Source organism: Zingiber officinale, chromosome 3A (genome assembly GCF_018446385.1).
Source record: "Zingiber officinale cultivar Zhangliang chromosome 3A, Zo_v1.1, whole genome shotgun sequence".
Taxonomy (NCBI): domain Eukaryota; kingdom Viridiplantae; phylum Streptophyta; class Magnoliopsida; order Zingiberales; family Zingiberaceae; genus Zingiber; species Zingiber officinale.
In genome coordinates, this window is record NC_055990.1 from 20,541,391 (window position 1) to 20,561,353 (window position 19,963).

Genomic DNA, 19,963 nt, shown 5'->3' on the forward strand with positions numbered 1-19,963 from the left:
TGAATAATTTCGGCCACCACCAATGCTCCAAGGGATGCTAGAGATGAGACTTGCTTTCTCTCCTTCTTCTCCTTCCTTGATTCGGCCACAAACAAAAGCTCCACCAAGAAGATAGGTTTCGGCCAACAAGAGGAAGAGAGAGAAAGGAACGGCCACCACACCAAGGAAAAGAGGGAGAAAAATAATAGAGGTTGTTTTCCATGAAGGCACCCCTACCCCTTCTTTTATATTCCTTGGCTTTGACAAATAAGGAAATTTATTTATAATAAAATTTCCTTAACTTTCCTTGACAACAATTAATTAAGAAAAAATTAAATAAATTTTCCTAATTAATTGTATGTGGCCGACCACCTCATGTAGAGCAAATAGGATAATTTTAATCAACAATTAAAACTTCCTTTTTTGTCTTTGAAAATTTTAAAAAATAAAATTTCCTTTTAAAATCCCTTCATGGTTGATAAAAAGAAATTTCTATAATTTTAATTTTCAACATGTGAATAATTTTTCAGAGAGAAAAAATAAAATATCTTTCCAATCTACAAATAAGGAAAGAGATCTAATCTCTTTCTTTTAATCTTTTTGTAGATCTTTTTAAAGAGAGATATTTTAATTTTAATTCTCTGTAATAAATTATATCTTCCACATAATAAAAATTAAAATTAAAATTCTTTTTAATTTAATGGAGGTCGGCCACCTAAGCTTGGGTTCAAGCTAGGGCCGGCCACCCATGAACCAAGGCTTGGCCGACCCTAGCTTGAACCACAAGCTAGCTTGGCCGGCCCCTTTCTCATGGGTATGAAGGTGGGTATAGTACTCTATAAATAAGAGGCTACGATAGGGACCGAGAGGAGGAATTGGTTTTGGTCTCCCGATAAAATTAAGCATTCCGTGTTCGCCCCGAACACACAACTTAATTTTATCAATAATAATTCATTCCACTAGAGAACTATTATTGAACTACCGCACCAATCCCAAATTACATTTTTGGGTCCTTCTTATTATGAGTGTGTTAGTCTCCCTGTGTTTAAGATATCGAATGTCCACTAATTAAGTGAGTTACTGACAACTCATTTAATTAATATCTTAGTCCAAGAGTAGTACCACTCAACCTTATTATCATGTCGGACTAAGTCCACCTGCAGGGTTTAACATGAAAATCCTTATGAGCTCCTCTTGAGGACATTATCAACCTAGTATCTCTAGGACACAATTTCCTTTTATAATCAACAACACACACTATAAGTGATACCATTTCCCAACTTATCGGGCTTATTGATTTATCGAACTAAATCTCACCCATTGATAAATTAAAGAAATAAATATCAAATATATGTGCTTGTTATTATATTAGGATTAAGAGCACACACTTCCATAATAACCGAGGTCTTTGTTTCTTTATAAAGTCAGTATAAAAGAAACGACCTCAAATGGTCCTACTCAATACACTCTGAGTGTACTAGTGTAATTATACAATCAAGATAAACTGATACCTAATTACACTACGACCTTTCAATGGTTTGTCCCTTTCCATTATGGTCGTGAGCTACTGTTTATAATTTATAAGATACTGATAACATGATCATCTGTGTGTGACACCACACACCATGTCATCTACAATATAAATTAATTGAACAACTACATTTATCATAAATGTAGACATTTGACCAATGTGATTCTTATTTCTAGATAAATGTTTATACCAAAAGCTAGGCTTTTAGTATACACTCTAACAGGACTGGATTTTTCGTTAGGTTTATTGTGCTAATGTTGTCACACAACACTTGCACTCCCTTATACGAAAGTCCATAATCTTCTAGAGTGTGAATCATCCACAACAATTGTGATACACTCTCTCCCATGGTAATGTATTCAGCCTCGGTCGTGGAGAGAGCAACACAATGTTGCTTTCGACTTGACCAACTAACCAATGATGATCCTAAGAATTGACAACCCCCACTAGTGCTTTTCCGATCCAATTTGCACCCAGCATAATCGGAGTCGGTATAACCTATCAAGTCAAAAGACTCAGTACGAGGGTACCAAAGACCTACTCTAATTGTGCCTTTAAGGTATCTCAGAATTCTCTTAACTGCAATTAAATGAGATTCCTTGGCACAGACTTGATATCTAGCGCACATGCCCACAGCAAAGAGTATGTCCGGTCGACTAGCTGTGAGATATAGAAGATTACCGATCATGCTTCTATAACGCGTTAGATCAACTGATTTTCCACTCTCATCATTGTCCAGATGAGTGTTTGTCGCCATTGGAGTGGACACTTCCTTAGAGTTACTCATGTTGAATTTCTTGAGCATCTCTTGAGTGTATTTCGTCTGATGGACATAAATGTCATCTCGAGTTTGTTTGATTTCAAGTCCAAGGAAGAAAGTCAATTCTCCCACCAGACTCATCTCAAACTCACTCTCCATGTGAGTGATAAATTCATTCAAATAGTCCTTGTTATTTGAGCCACAAATTATATCATCGACATATACTTGGGCTACAAAAATATTTTCACCATCTCTACGCAGAAATAGTGTTGGATCTATTTGACCTCTCACGAAACCCTTTTTTAGTAGGTAAGTTGACAACCTTTCTTACCAAGCTCGAGGTGCTTGTTTAAGCCCATAAAGAGCTTTCTTGAGCTTGTACACGTGGTTTGGTGCTTCAGTATTCACAAACCCTGGTGGTTGTTCAACATAGACCTCTTCTTTGATGAATCCGTTTAAGAAGGCCGATTTAACGTCCATTTGATAGAGCTTGAAACCTCTATGTGCAACAAAAGCTAGCATCAAACGAATGAACTCTAATCGTGCCACGGGAGCATAAGTCTCATCATAATCGAGGCCTTCGACTTGACTATAGCCCTTGGCTACAAGTCTCGCCTTGTTCCTTACGACTTCTCCCTTTTGGTTTAACTTATTTTTGAAGACCCATTTAGTTCCAATAATGGTGGTCTTCTTAGGTCTATGAACTAAGTCCCACACTTGGCTCCTTTCAAATTGACCTAACTCATCTTGCATAGCTATGATCCGGTCAGGATCGTGCAATGCCTCATCAACTATTTTTGGTTCAATTTCTGAGATCAAGGCGACCTCATTAGACTCATTTCTAAAGAATGATCTAGTCCTAACCCCTTGTTGGATGTCTCCCACAATCTGGTCTTGGGGATGACTAGAGGCTATCCTAGATTACCTTGGTGTTGGCGGTGCCTCATGAATGGTCTCACTAGGCACAGGCAGAGACTCAGTATCAGGCAAATGATCAGCCTGAGCCCTTTGTTGCCTTTACTCATCGTCATCAGAGTCAACCTCGACTCTTTCTTCATTTTGATCATTCAAACTTAGATTTCTAAGTTCAAGTTGAATTTCTCCTACATCCCTTGATTGATCATTCGATTTAGGGATTTCTTCAAATGCTACATCTGAGGACTCTTCAATCAATTTAGTCCTATTGTTGCAGACTCGATAGGCTTTACTGAAGAGAGAGTACCCGACCAGTATCCCTTCATCAGCCTTAGCCGTGAACTTTCCAAGATGATCCTTGGTGTTCAAGATAAACACCTTACAACCAAACACCCTAAGATGTTTAATTGTAGGGGGTTTCCCAAACCAAAGTTCATGAGGAGTTTTTCCTAAAAACCTATGTATCAGGACTCGGTTTTGCACATAGCAAGCTGTATTCACAGCTTCAGCCTACAAGTAGCTCGGTAGTGAGTACTCATTGAGCATGCTTCGTGCAGCCTCTTGCAAAGCTCGGTTCTTTCTCTCCACAACCCCATTTTGCTGTGGGGTCCTTGGAGTAGAGAACTCATGCCTATATCCTTTTTCTTGACAAAACTCTAAAAATCTATGGTTTTGAAATTCTCCACCATGATCACTTCTAATTGTTTTAATTGTTGTTGATTTTTCATTTTCAGTTCTTCTACAAAAAGAAATAAAGATATCTATGGTTTGATCCTTATTTTTCAAAAAGAAAGTCCATGTATATCTAGTAAAATCATCAATAATCACTAAGCAATATCTACTATCATTCAAAGAAATGACACTACTACAATCAAACAAGTCCATATGCAGTAAATCTAAAACAGTAGAGGTACTTACAGCGCTTTTACCTTTATGAGTTGCTTTTGTTTGCTTACCCTTTTGACATGCATCACATAGTTTTGTCTTTTGGTACTTGATGCTTGGTAAGCCTCGCACTAATCCTTTGTTGGCCAGCTTTCTAATATTCTTCATGTTCACATGAGCCAACCTCCTATGCCAAAGCCATGATTCTTCTTCTTTTGACATGAAACACTTAGCAGAGGCATTAGTAGCACTTTTAAAAGAAATTTGATAAATGTTATCTACTCTTGTGCCTACTAGTACCGTGTCAAGTGTGTCAATGTGTTTGACCAGACATTGACTTGAATGAAACTCAATTGTGTAACCTGTATCACACAATTGACTGACACTTAGGAGATTAAAAGTCATCCCCTTGACTAGAAGGACATTCTTGATTTGGAGGCATTCGGATATATGAATGTCTCCAACTCCTATAACCTTAAGACTACCATTGTTACCAAATGACACATTACCTCTATTTTTATTTTGAAAGGTAGTAAAAAGTGACTTGTCTCCGGTCATATGCTTGGAGCATCCACTATCAACAAACCAAGTTGATAGACGCTCTCCCTTGACCAATGCCTACAAGACACGAAAGATAGATGTTTTAGGTACCTAAATCTTGGGACCTAATGCATCTACAATGAAAGACTTAGGCACCCATGCCTTAGTTACACCCTTCCTAGTCTCATGAACCCTAGAAGCATGTGATCTATGAAAATGGGTTCTAGACACTAGAGAAATAAAACTTGACTCCTTGGGTTGATACCCTAACCCAGCCTTATTGTAGACCGCCCTTTGGGCATTTAGAATCATGTCTAATGTCTTGGAGCTAGTTGAGAATTTCTCAAGCATTTTCTTGAGTTTCTCAACTTCACTCTTCAAGGCTTTGTTTTCATCTTCAAGGAGCTCTAGATGTAGGTCATCAACCTCATCTTCCCTAAGAGCTCTCAAGTTCTCTACTTCATCTTTTAAATATTTAATTTCAGTTTTTGATTTTTTAAGCAAGGTAGACAAATGTGTAATAGTCTTATAGCATTTTTCTAAGTGAGAAGAGGTTACCTCTTCATCATCCGAAGATGATGAAGCCGCGGCTGAAGTGCTTGCGTCCCCATCACTCCCGGAATCAGATTCCTCCCTTGCCATGAGTGCTAGTTGCCTTGTGCTCTTCTCCTTCTTCTCTTCCTCCGATGAGCTCGAGGAGGATTCATCCCATGTGGCTTTGAGGGCTTTCTTTTTCTTGGCCCTTTCCTCCTTCTTCTTTAGCTTTGGACACTCGCTCCGATAGTGTCCTTTCTTGCTACACTCATAGCAAGTAACGTTAGACTTATCAATATTTTGATCTACAGTTTTACCTTTGTATCTCCTGCTTCTTCTCATGATCCTCCTCACAAAATTTGCCATCTCGCTTGATGATGATCCACCTTCATCATCGGACTCGAAGGAGGATGAAGATGAAGGAATCTCTTTCTCCTTCTTCTTTTCTTTCTTTCTTCTCCCATCCTTGCTCTTTTCTCCTGCAACCAAAGCTATACCTTTCTCCTTTTGACCTTTGTTAGCAAGTTCATGAAGTTCCATTTCACAAAAGAATTCATCTAACTTTACAATTGAAGATCCTTAGAGACCTTGTAGGCATCTACCATAGATGACCACAAGGCACTCCTCGGAAAGGCTTTTAGAGCGTACCTTACAAGATCGCGATTCTCCACGCGTTCATCCACGGAATGGAGACCATTGATGATCTCTTTGAATCTTCCATGTAGCTCACTTACTGTCTCATTTTCTCTCATGGTGAGGTTTTGGAGTTGGTTTAGGAACAAGTCTCTCTTGGCGATCCGAGAGTCCCGAGTTCCTTCTTGGAGCTCGATGAGCTTGTTCCATAGATCTTTTGCGCTCGTGAAAGGACCTACCTTGACGAGTTGGTCCTTGGCTATTCCACATTGCAAAGTGACCACTGCCTTGGCATCGGCTTGTCCTTTGCGGGTTTGCTCGGTGGACCACCTAGAGGAGTCGAGTTCCTTACCTTCTTCGTCCTTTGGAGGCGTAAATCCTTCCTTTACAGAAAACCACATGGAGATATCAGTTTTGAGATAATACTCCATGCGACTTTTCCAATATTAGAAATCTACTCCATCGAAGAAGGGTGGTCTGTTGGTGCTGAATCCTTCCTTCATGGCCATCTTCTTGCTCCTTAGGATGTTAGTCCAGATGAAGAGCACCAGGCTCTGATACCACTTGTTGGGATCCTTTGGATGGCTAGAGAGGGGGGGAGTGAATAGCCTCCACCAAAATCTTAATCTTTTCACAAAAATTCTAAGCGAGTTTGTTAGCGCAGCGGAAAATAAGCAAACAAAAAGAAATTATACGAGAAAAGAACCAAGCACCACTAACACAAGATATACGAGGTTCGGGGATAACTTGCCCCTACTCCTCGGCGTGTCCGTAAGGTGGACGAGCCCTTGATCTTCGGTAGATCACACCCCGGATGACACCGTCTAATGAAGCTCTCCTTCTCGGTGGAGAAACCTCTCCACAAAGTCTTCGAACATATTTAAAATGAAGCACACAAGACTTACAGATCACAGTGGCTCAAAGGAAAATCGAAGTAAGCTCACAGCCACGAAGATGATGAAGACAGAGTCCAAGAACACAGCAAGCTCTCAACCGAAACACACACAGTTTTTCACTTGCTTCACCTTTTCTTCTTTCCAGCATACACTGCTTCTTATGTCTCTGCATTCGATCAGCCTGCACCGGATCGCTGCCAACCTGCACCGAATCCCTACTGCAAGCTACGACGTCGCCAATCGCTTCTCTTCCTCTTCTGATTCTCTGAGCTCACACCAATAGAACCACGGTCTTCACTGGTGCCTCTGAGCTCGAACCAATCACCAGGAGTTAAGCCAATCGCCGCCTGATCACTGCCAGAAACACAGCCAATCGCAACCTGTAGCCGTTGCTGCTTCAAATGCATTTGATGCAGAGAAAGCAGTGGAAAGATCTTTTGTCTCATTCCTTTGATGAGGCTTAATTTGAAACTAAGCACTGGTATGGTACCGCAACCCGATCTCCAAAAGACTCACAGGAAGGTTAAGCGAGATGGGCAAAAGAAGTGCGAATCGAAAATATCGAGAAAGCGATGCACAATGAACTTAATCGTGGATCGGCGACCGATCACAGACCTTGACCGATCCGACAGACGGTTCGAGGTCGGTCTCGATCGGCGTGACGACCGATCGATTAGATGGATCGGTCCATGACCGATCCAACCCCTTTTCTTCGCGACATTTTCTCCCGACCGGTCTGCATCGATCGATTGCACTCGCAGTGCTCGAGTGTTTCCGACCGGTCTACGCATCGATCGATTACACTCGAGTGTTTCCGATCGATCACCGGACCGATCGTAAAATTTAGTCTCACTAGATCGGTCGGACCGATCAGTCATCCAAAGTATCACTGGATCGGTCTGTTGACCGATCCAACGCCTATGTGATACTAGGATTGGTCCGAGAACGAGCTACCGAGCCCTCTCTGACCTAATCCGGTCCAGAGAACGAGCTCCCGAGCCCTCTCTGATCTAATCCGGAGAACGAGCTACCGAGCCCTCTCCGACTTCGTCTGGTCCAGAGAACGAGCTACCGAGCCCTCTCTGACCTGGTCCGAAGAACGAGCTACCGAGCCCTCTCCGACTTCGTCCGGTCCAGAGAACGAGCTACCGAGCCCTCTCTGACCTGATCCGGAGAACGAGCTACGGAGCCCTCTCCGACCTAGTCCGGAGAACGAGCTACCGAGCCCTCTCCGACTTCACGTGCCAAGTTTCCAACTTGGACTTTTTCCTTCCACATGATCAACCTTGATCAGTAATCAATCCGAGTTCAATTAACATCTGAAACAAACTTAAATCAGTGTCAACATCAAAACAACAGCCAGGTCAGACTGTATCAACAGGGGGGGCCTCTTCTTACTTGATCTTTTGTTGATGAAGATACCTCTAGACTAGTTGGAAAGTACAACAACACTTATCTTCCATGCTCGAAGTCCGGCGAACAGAGAGGTAAATCGTGTGAGCGCTGGTCGAAGAAGATGTGGCATTTGAACTCGTCATCGCCTTTATATCTATGCTTCTAGGGCTCCCAATCAATTGAGCCTTCTCCCAATCGATTGTCATGTTAGATCCTAGCAATTTCAGCAGTCCAAAACCTGCATCCTGTGCAACGGTCATATCCTAATCGATTTGTTAATCTATTGGGGAGGCTTGAATCGATCGGTTGATCAATTCAGAGCGCCTCTGTGCTCTCGCTGGAAAAGGCCTAAATCAATCGCCCGATCGATTCAGCCTTCCTCGTGTCGCGTAAGAATTCCAACCCCAATCAATCGGCCAATCGATTAGGCTGCATTCTGTGCTTGCGATAAAGACTCTCAATCGATCGACTGATCGATTGGGCTGTTATTTATCGCAACACTCTCCCAATCGATCTGATCGATTAGGCTTCGGTTCAATTGATCGACTAATCGATTGACCACTCTTGACTTGCTTAACTCAAGCCCAAGGGCTCCCAAATCCAACATCCGGTCAATCGTGATATGTTGAAACTACTCGTGCCAAGTGACCGGTCAACCTTGACCCTCTTGGACTTATCGTCTCGTGCCAAGTGTCCGGTCCTCCGTGACCCACTTGGACTTACCGTCTCGTGCCATGTATCCAGTCCTCCATGACTCACTTGGATTTCCTTCCACTAGATGTCTAGTCACCCTTGACCCATCTGGATTTCCTTGTGCCAAGTATCCAGCCACTCCTTTGACCTACTTGGACTTACCGTCTCGTGCCAAGTGTTCGGTCCTCTATGACCCACTTGGACTTCCTTCCACCAGATGTCCAGTCGCCCTTGACCCATCTGGATTTCCTTGTGCCAAGTATCCGATTACTCCTTTGACCTACTTGGACTTCCCAACACCAGGTGTCTGGTCAACCTTGACTCATTTGGATTTCTACGTGTCTGGCTTCACTCACCAAGTCTTTCCATCTGTGTATCTTCACTCATTAGGACTTTCCATCTGTCTAGCTTCACTCACTAGGACTTTCACCTGCCTAACTTCACTCACCAGGATTTTCACCTAGTTTCACTCACTAGGATTTTCCCACTATCTGGCTTCATTCATCAGAACTTTCACCTGGCTTCACTCAGCAGGATTTCCCAACTACCTAGCTTCACTCACTGGGTCTTTCACTTGGCTTCACTCACCATGATTTCCAACTGTCTGGCTTCACTCACTAGGACTTTCCCTTACCTGACCTCCAGTTAGGACTTTCCCAGTCAAGTATCTAGTCAACTTTACATACTTGATTCTTCTTCACATCAAACTAGTCAAACATTGATCAGAGGAAAATTGTACCAACAATTTCCCTAATCGGACGATCACACTTGCAATCTCCATATGTTGTCAAACATTGAAAATCAAACATCAAGACTCAATCTTGAGCCAACTCAAGCTTAGTCAACTTGGTCAACCTTAACCCAGGGATATTACACCAACAAAAAATTCAATTTGAGCTTGAGCCGAGCTCGAGCCCGAATATAACCTAAATGAGTCGAGCTCGAGCTTAATACTATTCGGCTCGTTTACATCCCTAGATCCAACTGGACATTGGTCAGTTGTCAAATCCCACAGATCTAACTGAACTTCTCGCTAGATATAGGGTTCCGCAGATTTATCTGGACTTCACACCAGCTATCGGGTTTGGTGGACCTAACTGGATTTCAGGCTGGCGTCAGGTCCTCTAGATCTGTCAACTCCTGCATAGTTGATAAAACAATTAGAGCATAAATATTCTAACTTTAATCTACTTGTCATTCATCAAAACTTGAGTTAGATTATTAGTACAAATCGTACCAACAATCTCTTCCTTTTTATGCAATGAATACCTAAGTAAAAATTAGAAAAAAATAATATTGAAAGGCAATATGCAAAATATAAATAAATGATCTAAATTAATTTTGATTTACTTGATCAAGTTTGGTTGTTCTTTTTCTATATTAACTCTTACCCTCCTATTTTGGCATTCATAAAAAAAAAACTACAATAAAACAAAGACAAGCATAAGATAGATAAGTAATGTCAGACATTAATGCAGAAAATAAACAATGCACAAGAACAGAATGGAAAAGAAGTATCAACATAAAGTAGGCATAATATCATGTCAACAGTCAAGGTGCAGCGTAAAATATACATCCAAAACCAGTAAACATAAGGACTAAAGAAGATGCAGCTAAAATGATCTACTAAGAAGATGATGAAGAATGACCTGAGTTCCTAGAGCGAAATATATTCATCAGCTCGATATGGCGAGTCCTCTCCTCCTCTCAAAGACTAGAAAGGTCCTGTCGAAAACCGGAAACCTCCTGTCTAAGACTCATCATAGACTCCTCAAGTCTAGTAACTCTATCGTCTAGAGTAGAAGGAGCTGGAGGTGGAGGCGATCCAAAAAGATTAGCAATGATATCAGATATCTCTACCTCCTCTCCTGGAGCTAGGGCAGGCTGAGGCTAGGCAACAAGGTCAGGCTGAGGCTGGGTTGTGCGATCAGGTTGATGTTGGATCTCTCTCCTCCAAGATAAGATGCCCTGATCATCTATATAAATATCAACTAAGGACAAGTTCTTAGCTCCTACTATGTCGAACTCATTTAGGACTTTAACATCACCTATGGTGACATGAATACCTAATGATGCTAAGTAGAAAGTCAAAATATGACACCAAGGCATATGGATCCACCCGGCTAGTTGTAATACTTGCTAAATAAATGATAGTATGAAATATATATAAATTGATGTCTAAATCTAGCTTTTGACATAATACATAAAGAATGAATGAATGAAATAGACGCATCATGGTTACATCTCGGGTAGTCAAAGGCAAAATGCACATGACTAGGATCCTATAGAGAACATAGTTCTGAATCCTAAGGGTGACAGATTTAAACTGGGTCACAATAGATATGTGTTGTCCCCCCAAAAAAATATGAATATATTGTATCAAGAGTGATATGAGAATAAGGATTACCAAATGATAGATCCCTAGGAGATAGCACAAAAAAAGGGCATACAGAGGGTCGTAATCCTAAGAAGTCTCTAATGATTGTCGGAGATAACATAACATCCGTACCGATGACTTGAGAAGTGTATATGAAATCATTGACTCTAACTAAGTTATTATGTAGTTCAGCACACAAATTGATTAGCCAATCAATTAGATAAACTTTTATTTCTCATAAAACTCATGTTAATAAATTGACCAATCAATTAAAAATGCTTAATCGATTAATCAATTGATTGAAAGACTTTGTTTTAAAAAAGAACATGAGGTGTTGCCACAATGAGGTCTGGGGTTCGAATCTCGACAAAGTCAAGGTAAATACCTTCCTTATGTGTTAGTCATTATTCCAAAGGCTAGTAGCTGCCCGTGATTTACCTCATCTGTGTTGGCCCTGGAACGAGTTGGCGAGAGCGCTGGGGGCGAACGTATTCGCCTTTTGCCACAATTGTTTTAAAAAAGAAAAAAAATCAGATGTCCTGTGCCTAACGGCGCCTAGCTAGCTACCTAAGCAGCCGATTAAAACGACAATATCTACTGACGTCACCTTTGCAGAAGGACAGCCGCACATCAATCGCTTAGGCGGCGCCTTTTAGAAGAGTGCTTTCCACTAACGGTTTCACGCCGCAATGAGTTTATTTATGTATATTTTTGTTAATATTTGTTTAATCATTTTCGACTAAATTTAATACATGTGGTAAATATAATAACACTGAGAGCAACTGTCATTTTACATTATGGTAAAAAGGTAAATATGTTCGCCCCCAACGTCTCCGTCAATCCATCCTAGGGCCAACACGGAGGAAGTAAATCATGGACGACTACTATGTTAGGACCAAAAGTAGCTAGAGGGGGGTGAATAGCTCGTCGTGTTCGCTCGTTGCTTGGCGTTGCTTGTTCCTTCAAAGATGTGCAGCGGAATAATACAGAAACAAACACACAACGCTAACACGGTTGGTTTACTTGGTATCCACCTCACAAGAGGTGACTAGTCCAAGGATCCACACCACGCACGCACCCTCCACTATGAAAACACTCCTTTTCGGTAACTACCGAGGGCGGAGAAGCCCTACAAGACTCTCAGTACAAGAAGAAAGGAAAGGAAAACAAAATACAAGCGCAAAGCTTACAATGAGTACAGAAAACCCTAACCCTAGCTTCTCTTCTTGCCTTTGATCCGCCTCTTGACTTGGAAAGCTTCCAAGATCCTTCAAGAACTGGCGATCTGATCTTTGAGAGCGCTGTGGAGGAGCTGGCGAGTAATCTGGAGTGAATCGGAGAAGCGGTGCTGCAGTCATCACACGCCTGCAGCTATAAACGACGCCAACGGTCGGATCCCGATCGATTCGAATATTCCCAATCGATCGGGGAGGCTTTGGATCGATCCACGGATCGATCCAGAGCGCCTCTGTGCTCTGGAAACGCGCCTGGATCGATCCACGGATCGATCCAGCGCTTATCGCGCGAAGCAGCCGCGTCCCAATCGATCCACTGATCGATTGGGACCTCTGGATCGATCCACGGATCGATCCAGAAGCTCTCTGTTCGCTGGGACAGGTCTGGATCGATCCACTGATCGATCCAGCACTTGATTTTTGTCCAAAACCAAGTCCCAAACCTCCCAAACCAACATCCGGTCAACCTTGACCTGTTGGTATGTCATGCCTAGCATCTAGTCACTCCCTTGACCTGCTAGGACTCCCTTACCAAGTGTCCCTTTGACCCACTTGGACTTTTCTTCATGCCAAGTATCCGGTCAATCCCTTGACCTACTTGGCTTTCTTCATGCCAAGTATCCAGTCAATCCTTTGACCTACTTGGACTTCCCAGCACCAGATGTCCGATCATCCTTGATCCATCTGGATTTTCCCTTGCCTGGCTTCACTCACCAGGACTTTCACATAGCTTCACTCACTAGGGTTTTCCATCTTCCTAGCTTCACTCACTAGGACTTTCACCTGGCTTCATTCACCAGGACTTTCCTTCTGCCTGGCTTCACTTACCAGGACTTTCCTTCTGCCTGGCTTCACTCACCAGGACTTTCATACTGCCTAGCTTCACTCACTAGGTCTTTCATTTTGCCTAACATCCCAGTTAGGACTTCCCAGTCAAGTATCCGGTCAACCTTGACCTACTTGACTCTTCTTCAATCAATATCTTATTGTCAAACATCTAAACCCAAACCAAGACTCAGCTTGGTTACCCAGGTCAACCTTGACCTGAGGGATATTGCACCAACAATCTCCCCCTTTTTGATGTTTGACAATACCTCTATAACACTTACAATCCCATATGTAAGTTAGGCTAATCCCATAGCCTCCTTCTTCATGCCACTAGGTAATGAAAGCATAAATTAAGCTCTTCATTCTCCCCCTAAGAGGGCAAACTCCCTCTAGGTAATGAAAGCCTAACTTACTCCCTTTCATGAGTCCTTTCATTCTCCCCCTATGACCTTCCCATAGGTAATGAAAGCCTAAACTTAACCATACATTCTCCCCCTATTGGCACACATCAACCCATCGTTGGACACACATCAACCTATGCTCCAATTCTGGGCACACTTCAACAAATCCATTTGTTGAAGACTCTCCCCCTGAAGAGTTGCTCATCGTTGTTCACAACATCACTCGTTGTGATCAACACGATAATGAAGGTCTCATACCCTTCATTTATCCTTAACTTCTCCCTCAATGTAGACAAATACCCAACCTTGAGCATTTTCAACCACTTGAGTTTCCACTTGAAATAATGAGGATATCCACTCCCCATTTCTCCCCATTTCAAGTTTAAATGCTCAACCTTGAGCAAGTTCATAACAGAATGTTAACCACCTTCCAAGGTTCATGAAAAATAATTTTCATGTCTTTAAAGAGTCCCTCCCCCTAAAGACATGGTGGTAACTTCTGTCATTGCACCAACAATGACTTGGAATCCCTAAAACATTAGGAAACCCAAATTTAGAAGTTTTGAGGTTCAAATATTCAAAATTTGAAACAACCTCAACCTAAACTTCTACTTAGTCTTCGTTAACCAATCCATCCTTGTTTTCAACATGAAAACTCCCTTTGTATGTGTACAAATGTATTTAAGGGGTTTGGAATGGTTACCTAGACTCAAATAGGTTCAAAGATGCTGAAATCAGGCCTTCCCAGCCAAAACCAGCAACTTGGATCGATTGAAGTTGGGTTCCAATCGATTGAACCTTTCTGAATCGATCCACTGATCGATTCAGACTCCCTGGATCGATCGACTGATCGATCCAGCGAGCTTCTGCTCGCGGGAATTGCCGTTTGAATCGATCCATGGATCGATTCAGGAACTCCAATCGATCCATGGATCGATCGGAGCTCTGATAGTTGCTGAAATTCCATTTCAGTCAACTTCAGAAACCCCTAGAAAATTCTACAAAAATCCAAAAATTATGAAATTTCGTGTAGACATTATTTAGGGCGTTTACTATCACGAAAAAATAGTTTTCTATGAAAATACATCATATTTTCAAAGATTGACACAAACTTGAGAACTTGCAAAAACTTTAGTGTTTTCTTCAAGTTTGTGTCTAACTATTCAATGGTGATTACTATCAAAAGATAGCCTTCATCAAGGTTCTCCAAAATCATTTTGAAAACATTTTCAAAACCAATATCCCATCATGTTCCTTGGGCATAATGCACATGACTTGTACATTAGCTTTCCCAATGATGGGAAAACACATAACTATGTGTTTTGATGAATTTAAAACTCAAAAGAATGCACTAAATCAACATCTTGAGTTTTGTTCATCATCCTAACATCTCACTTGTATATAATATGGACAAAACACATACAAGTCACCTTATAGTCTTTGTGAGATGTAGATTTTGGTTTTTGCCCTAATCTAGGGATCGTGCATATTTATCTAGGCATTTTAGAAATGTTAGACATCCACCTAGGATGTCACTTGTCAATAAGTGTCGTTAAATGCCATTTGTCCTTAATTACAAGGAATTAAACTTAATGCATGATTATGTTATGGCATACATCAAAAGAAAATAATTTTCAAAACAGAATATCCTATTACTACATGATGTATGAATGTCATGACATGGTATTTTTGGATTTTTCATAATAAAACATGAATGCAAAACTAGACATGATGTCATGGCATATTATGGGCAAACAATCATGGCAAGATTTAGCATAAATAAAATATACCTAGATTAACTATCTAAGTATCCTTAAAGTCTTAGCTAAACTTACAACTTAAACCTAGATTGCCCTAAAGTGCTACAAGAGAATGCCAAAACCTAAATTTGACATTTCTAATTTCCTTGATTTAATGTATGCCAATTGAAAATAAACATGTCCTCAAATGTTGGCATATTCCATTTTTCCTCAAGAGTAGCACTTTTAAATTTAAGGCCCGGATTGCCTTAAATTGCCTAAGAACATACCAAAATCCCAACTTGATAGTTCTTATGAATTTCCCAATATGTGCCATTTAAGATTAAAATCAATTCTTCCACCATTAGGCACATTTTACTCTTTCAAGGAGTAATCAATAGGTCCATTTCATTTTCAAAGGTTAACTAAAACCTTGAAAATGCTCCTTGAGTGTCAATTTCCTCAAAGTTGGGTTAACTACCCTTCTAATCGGAGTTGACACTCTCTAACCCATCTATGGGGTAGAGAAGATGCTCCTAGGAACCCAACACCTATTGGTGCTCCTTGGATGCTCTAGGTACTCACTAGGGATAACTTCCCTAGATACCTTCCTAGTGACCTTGTTGGGCTTCTTAGAAGCCTTGGTCACATTTTCTAGGTCAACTCTAGGGATAGCCTCCCTTGTAACCTTGTTCGTGACTTTCTTAGACTTCTTAAAAGTCTTAATCACTTTGGTTGCAAAGATACTTCTAGGGATATCTTCCCTTGTATCCTTGACTTGACCTCTAGACTTAGGATTCGTTCCATAACTATATGGAACCCTATGATAACTAGGCACATCCTTCTTAGCTTTTGGTTTGTATCCCAAACCTTTATGGCCATTGGATGGCTTTGATTTTCCTAAACCTAAGTTATGCTCACTTTGCCCTAATAGGATATTTTCCATCATTTTTAGGGTCTTCTCCATTTTATCAAATCTTGACCTCAAGACTTGATTTTCTCTCACTAAGTCCTTAGTATTTGATTCATGAGCATTTTTGTTTCTAGGCTTGTATCTTACATCCTTAGAGTTATCGCCTAGGTTTTTACCTACATTCCTAGCCTTAGGGATAGTAGTTTTGGCATGTAGGGCCACATGCTTTTCCTTAAAGCCCTCATGCTTTCTATTCTTATGGTAAATTGCATTAAAATGATAAAAATTTGATCTATTATCCTTTTTACCATAACGTAAAGGGGTAGACTCAATAAATGTTACCTTCTTCTTTACCTTGGAGGCTCCCCCTTGACTAGTTCCTCCTTGAGCCTTGACCATCTTCTTCCCCTTGGGGCATTGACTTCGGTAATGCCCTTTTTGTTGACACAAGAAGCACACAATGTGCTCCTTGCTCTTCTTTGTCCCGGGGGTGGTCTCCTTGGGCTTCTCCTTGCCCTTTTGTGTCACTTGACCCTTTTTCTTGGCCAAGTTGGGACACTTGCTCTTGTAGTGCCCACTTTCCCTACACTCAAAACATATTATATGATTTTTATTTTTAATTGAAACATTTATACCTTCTTGTGTAGGGGTGGTGCTTTCTCCTCCATGTGATGTGGATGTAGGGGCTTCCTCTTGATCCGATAGTGATGCTCCTCCATTTGATTTTTCTTGACTTGTGGAGGTGGAAGCTTCTTCATCCTCTTCATCTCTTGACCCAGATGTAGAAGCTTCTCCTTCTTCTTGATCCGGTGTCACCAAGGATTGCTCCCCCTCAATCCTAGAGGTGGAGGCTTCATCATCTTGAATATGAAACAAGGAGTATGCTCCCTCCTTGTTCCCTTCGTTGCATTCCCTTGAGGATGAAGCTTCTTGGATTTCCTCTTCTTCGGAGGTTGAGCATCTCTTAACCTCGGAGTCCTCCTCTTGGTCTTGATCCAATGAGTCGCCCTCTTTGGATTCTCCTTGATTTGATACAGTGGAGGGGATCTCATGAATTCTTGCCAATTTGCTCCAAAGCTCCTTGGCATCTTCAAACTCTCCAATTTGTTCCAAGATGTTGCTTGGCAATAAATTGACCAAAAGCTTGGTCACTTTGTCATTGGCCTCACATCTTTGGATTTGGTCTTTGCTCCACTTGCTCCTTTTGAGTACTTTGCCCTTGGAATTTGTGGGAGCTTCAAAACCTTCCATGAGATCAAACCATTGCTCTATCTCCATCATAAGAAAATTTTCGATTCTTGATTTCCAAGAATCGAAGCTTGTAGATGAATATGGTGGAGCCACCCTTGTGTCAAATCCAAGTCCATCTTGGAATTGCATCTTGAAGTTGAGCTTGATAGAATCTTGAACTTGAAGAATTTGCTCCAACTTCTTCACCCCTCTAGCTTTTCTTGTTATGCTTGACCCTTCCGGCGATGATTCCGGTGAAGAGCGGCCTCGCTCTGATACCACTTGTTAGGACCAAAAGTAGCTAGAGGGGGGGTGAATAACTCGTCGTGTTCGCTCGTTGCTTGGCGTTGCTTGTTCCTTCAAAGATGTGCAGCGGAATAATACAGAAACAAACACACAACGCTAACACGGTTGGTTTACTTGGTATCCATCTCACAAGAGGTGACTAGTCCAAGGATCCACACCACGCACGCACCCTCCACTATGAAAACACTCCTTTTCGGTAACTACCGAGGGCGGAGAAGCCCTACAAGACTCTCAGTACAAGAAGAAAGGAAAGGAAAACAAAATACAAGCGCAAAGCTTACAATGAGTACAGAAAACCCTAACCCTAGCTTCTCTTCTTGCCTTTGATCCGCCTCTTGACTTGGAAAGCTTCCAAGATCCTTCAAGAACTGGCGATCTGATCTTTGAGAGCGCTGTGGAGGAGCTGGCGAGTAATCTGGAGTGAATCGGAGGCTGCTATAAACGACGCCAACGGTCGGATCCCGATCGATTCGAATATTCCCAATCGATCGGGAGGCTTTGGATCGATCCACGGATCGATCCAGATCGCTCGGAGCGCTTATCGCGCGAAGCAGCCGCGTCCCAATCGATCCACCGATCGATTGGGACCTCTGGATCGATCCAGAGGCTCTCTGTTCGCTGGGACAGGTCCGGATCGATCCATCGATCGATCCAAAGACTTGATTTTGTCCAAAACCAAGTCCCAAACCTCCCAAACCAACATCCGGTCAACCTTGACCTGTTGGTATGTCATGCCTAGCATCTAGTCACTCCCTTGACCTGCTAGGACTCCCTTACCAAGTGTTCGGTCAATCCCTTTGACCCACTTGGACTTTTCTCTGTGCCAAGTATCCGGTCAATCCCTTTGACCTACTTGGACTTTTCTTTCATGCCAAGTATCCAGTCAATCCTTTGACCTACTTGGACTTCCCAGCACCAGATGTCCGATCATCCTTGATCCATCTGGATTTTCCCTTGCCTGGCTTCACTCACCAGGACTTTCACCTAGCTTCACTCACTAGGGTTTTCCATCTTCCTAGCTTCACTCACTAGGACTTTCACCTGGCTTCATTCACCAGGACTTTCCTTCTGCCTGGCTTCACTTACCAGGACTTTCCTTCTGCCTGGCTTCACTCACCAGGACTTTCATACTGCCTAGCTTCACTCACTAGGTCTTTCATTTTGCCTAACATCCTAGTTAGGACTTCCCAGTCAAGTATCCGGTCAACCTTGACCTACTTGACTCTTCTTCAATCAATATCTTATTGTCAAACATCTAAACCCAAACCAAGACTCAGCTTGGTTACCCAGGTCAACCTTGACCTGAGGGATATTGCACCAACAATATCCTTAAAGACATGAAAATTATTTTTTCATGAACCTTGGAAGGTGGTTAACCTTCTGTTGTGAACTTGCTCAAGGTTGAGCATTTAAACTTGAAATGGGGAGAAATGGGGAGTGGATATCCTCATTATTTCAAGTGGAAACTCAAGTGGTTGAAAATGCTCGAGGTTGGGTAGTTGTCTACATTGAGGGAGAAGTTAAGGATAAATGAAGGGTATGGGACCTTCATTATCGTGTTGATCACAACGAGTGATGTTGTGAACAACGATGAGCAACTCTTCAGGGGGAGAGTCTTCAACAAATGGATTTGTTGAAGTGTGCCCAGAATTGGAGCATAGGTTGATGTGTGTCCAACGATGGGTTGATGTGTGCCAATAGGGGGAGAATGTATGGTTAAGTTTAGGCCTTCATTACCTATGGGAAGGTCATAGGGGGAGAATGAAAGGACTCATGAAAGGGAGTAAGTTAGGCTTTCATTACCTAGAGGGAGTTTGCCCTCTTAGGGGGAGAATGAAGAGCTTAATTTATGCTTTCATTACCTAGTGGCATGAAGAAGGAGGCTATGGGATTAGCCTAACTTACATATGGGATTGTAAGTGTTATTGTGGTATTGTCAAACATCAAAAAGGGGGAGATTGTTGGTGCAATATCCCTCAGGTCAAGGTTGACCTGGGTAACCAAGCTGAGTCTTGGTTTGGGTTTAGATGTTTGACAATAAGATATTGATTTAAGAAGAGTCAAGTAGGTCAAGGTTGACTGGATACTTGACTGGGAAGTCCTAACTGGGATGTTAGGCAAAATGAAAGTCCTGGTGAGTGAAGCCAGGCAGAAGGAAAGTCCTGGTAAGTGA